The 4,024-nt window shown below is 37.3% G+C and overlaps 1 non-coding gene across 1 annotated transcript; it reads right to left on the reverse strand.

Moving 5' to 3' along the window:
• Window positions 1-692: 692 nt before the first annotated feature.
• Window positions 693-892, reverse strand: LOC148000137 (U2 spliceosomal RNA). The gene has a single exon (XR_015642048.1). It is a non-coding gene; the product is annotated as a U2 spliceosomal RNA (small nuclear RNA).
• Window positions 893-4,024: the final 3,132 nt, after the last annotated feature.

A 4,024-nucleotide genomic window follows, 5' to 3' on the forward strand; every position in this document is an offset into this window, starting at 1 on the left:
TGTGTGTGTGTGTGTGTGTGTGTATTTGTGTGTGACCTTTTTTATATAAAAATGTTTTTACAGTATATAAACTGGTTGGTAGTAACACACACATGTAATTCTAGTACTTGGGAGTTTGTGGCCAGCCCAGTCTATAGAGTGACTTCCAGGACATACAGGCCTATGAAGAGAAATTCTGTTTCAAAAACACAACAAACAAATGAAACAAACAAAAAAAACCAAAAAACCAATATATTTGTAATATATTCTTTGGCCTCTCCTATTTTCTGCCTATAACCCATCAAATGTCATGTTTTCTTTTCTCTCTTCTTCCTCCATCCTCACACCCCCTCAAAATAATCAAGACAAACAAAAAATGCAATAAGACAACAAAACACAACAAAACACAACAAAACAAAATAAAAGGAAATGAAAAAGACACACACACATATTCAGATGAACAAATAAAATATCATGGATTCCATTTGTGTTGGGCAACTATTTCTGGGCATGGGCCCTACCTTGAGTGTGATTAATAAACCCAGTGATACTCCTTTGGGGAAAATTGAATTTCTTTTTCCCAATGGGTAGCAATTGTAAACAGCTTTTTGGTTTGACGTGGGACTTTGGGTTCAATTCAAAGTACTATAATTGTGTGTGGTTTGAACCTGTGGAAGTCTGTGCATGCAGATACAGTTTCAAGTTTTAAGTATTGAAAGTGAAAATTAAGTGACTCCTTGAATTTATTCAACCACTGATTGACAATAAACTTATTTGTATATTTTTAGGCTTAGTTTTAGAAATATTTAAGTAAGAAAGACAATTCCTGGCTTTCCTGGTTTAATCCCTCAACCAATCCATTGATCCTAGAACAATTTTACACTTGATCTTAGCCAAAAGGCCGAGAAGCGATGATCCTAGAACAATTTTAATGTACAGCTCTTTGTTGCTTTGCTGAGATCCATGTCCTTGATGGATTTGATCAATGCATCCATATGCTTCACACAGAGCCAACACATTGCACTAGGTTTTAGTGGTTTGGAAAATAATGGCCTGTTGTGGATTTTACATTAATGTACATATTTACAAATATTTGACTACACAACTGTTTGTCTCCCTTTTTATGCAGAGAGAGCATCTTTTGGTTCGTTGCAGAGAATAAACACAAGGATAAAGTAACAAATACCATTTTTTTTAAAAATTTACAGCTCTTCCAATGAATGTTGTGTTGCAGAACCAAAGGAGACTCTATATTTAGACAACTAGAGGTGGAATATGACTTTTTTTTTATTAACTTGAGTATTTCTTATATACATTTCAAGTGTTATTCCCTTTCCCGGTTTCCGGGCAAATATCCCCCTCCCCCTCCCCTTCCTTATGGGTGTCCCCCTCCCATCCCTCCCCCCATTACCGCCCTCCCCCCATAGTCTAGTTCACTGGGGGTTCAGTCTTAGCAGGACCCAGGGCTTCCCCTTCCACTGGTGCTCTTACTAGGATATTCATTGCTACCTATGAGGTCAGAGTCCAGGGGTCAGTCCATGTATAGTATTTAGGTAGTGGCTTAGTCCCTGGAAGCTCTGGTTGCTTGACATTGTTGTACTTTTGGGGTCTCGAGCCCCTTCAAGCTCTTCCAGTTCTTTCTCTGATTCCTTCAACGGGGGACCTATTCTCAGTTCAGTGGTTTGCTGCTGGCATTCGCCTCTGTATTTGCTGTATTCTGGCTGTGTCTCTCAGGAGCGATCTACATCCGGCTCCTGTCGGTCTGCACTTCTTTGCTTCATCCATCTTGTCCAATTGGGTGGCTGTATATGTGGAATATGACTTTTAAGACTTGTTTCTTCCCTTGTTTCAGTGGCATTTATGAAATTGAATTCTCTCTTGAAGAGATACATACTCTCAAAGCACGATTGCAGAATAATACAAAGTGAGACATCAAAGAGAAGAAAATTGTTCCTAATATCTCTGTCCGTTTTGTGATCCTGATTTTAGTGCTAATATCTTTTCTTGGCATAAGATATCCTAAAGAGACACTTGTGCTCCACACTTTGACTATTAGGGTGTTAGAATATCAGTCACTCAACAATGACCATTTCCCCAGGAATATCATGCTGGAGAAAGGAAAAGGTATCAGCTAGAAAGAGAACCTGTCAGACCCCTGAGAGGATTCACCTAAATCCTAGAAAATGATGGAGCAATGGTGAGTTGGGACATTGCCTGCTTGACATCTATACCCCAGGTGTTTTTTTTTCTTTTAACCTTTAGCCTCAACCAGGATCTTAAAGATTGTAGGCTGCTGTCACTGAATCATTGAATCATTTGCCCTCTTTCTATTGTGGCCAAATTTAATAAATCTCTTTTTTAGTTTTTCACTATTAATTTAGCTGTCTTAATTGACTTCTCAAAGATTGTTAGATAAACTTGGCTTCTGAGGGTCTAGAGTATGATTCTAAGTTCAGTAACACTGGTGATAGTAAAAGCCATAACTCTGTATCTTATGGCTCCTCCACCACAAGTCGGGGAATAATAAAATACTTATTGCATATAATATTAACAATCCAAAAATCTAAAAGAATGTCCTAATAGTAGAATATCCTTAAATCAGAAAATTGTAATGTGTTTACCTCCTTTCTAGATTTATCTGGTGATCTTGGGATTTGCTGACAATCAAATGTTAAAGAAAAGCAAAAATTACATCATGTTTTCTCTCTCCTTTCTTCCTCTTCTCCCTCCTTTCACTTCCTCAAAATAATCAAGACAACCAAAAAAATGCAAGAAGACAAAAAACCCACAACAAAACAAAAGAAAAGGAAATGAAAAGGGAACACACACACACACACACACACACACACACATGAATAAACAAAATATCACAGATTCCACTTTGTTATCAGGCCTCCATGGATAACCCCTACTCCATTCAAAACCTGCAGGAGAAAGGAGAGTTAATTTTTTACTACTCTCACATTAAAATAGTTGGAAAAGAACTAACTTAAATGAACTAAAATCAATAAAAACAACAGAGGTCAATTGCTACTGTAAATAATAGATGGAATTTTCACTATAGAACATACAGATTTTTTTCCAGTGCAATCCCCCAAATCATGTATGGGTGTGGGCTTGGGGATCTGGGGATCTGAACTCCCACTACTTCTCAGAAATAAGCCTGAAAGCATTTATTTTTCTAAAATTCCTTCCTTTAAATTTGAGTTTTAATTTGATACCTGCTTAATCTGTCACCCCTGGAGCCTGTCATTAATAGCTATTGGCTGAATAACTTTTATTTTGGAAGGGAATTCATAATTGATTGTTTTTAAAAGACGGATTCTTTGTTGAACTAAGGATTTCTAACCTTTAAGACTGTTAGTACTTCTAGGTGATATTTACTCTGTTGATCTCTTGCGTTCTTTGTTTTTTCACACTCTTTGGTGTGTCGTTTCTGTGTTTGCGCTAGTGATTTCAAACATTTTGAATCTAAACACTTAATCTCCTTGGTGAGTACACTTTCTGCTTGTTGAAAGGTTCTCACAATGCATCTGAGACAGGCTGTAATATTGGTATTACAGAAACCATAGTCTTCCTTGGATATTGGGAGGATGGTAGACTCAATGCGATTAACAACTTTGGTTTATTTTCTATTCACTCTTTGGCTTATTATAACTAATTATATTAGGCTTTGGCATTTTAGACACTTATTGAGAAAAGATGAGGAATAGAAAAAAATCCCTCTACAAGCTGTATATGATAAGATTCTATTTCCTAGAAGAAATAATAAATAGGCGAACTGATATCTATTTTCTAAGGTTGGTACCAAGCTACGAGTAACCAGCCAGACATTTGGTAGCAAAATCTCCTGGCAATAGCAAGAGTGTATGCCTGTACCTTACACAGGAATCTGACTTAAAAGTTTTAAGGTTGTTCTAGTAGAGACTGAATCTTTGGCTTGCAGGACCTGGCCTTTCTAGGAGTCATCAAGATCTTCAGCGGCCTATTTGAATCCGTGGAAAATAGCCTGGATGGGAGATTTGGAATGAGAGTGGAGAGATTC

The sequence above is a fragment of the Rattus norvegicus genome, chromosome 17 (genome assembly GCF_021556685.1).
Source record: "Rattus norvegicus strain SHRSP/BbbUtx chromosome 17, alternate assembly SHRSP_T2T, whole genome shotgun sequence".
Classification (NCBI taxonomy): Eukaryota; Metazoa; Chordata; class Mammalia; order Rodentia; family Muridae; genus Rattus; species Rattus norvegicus.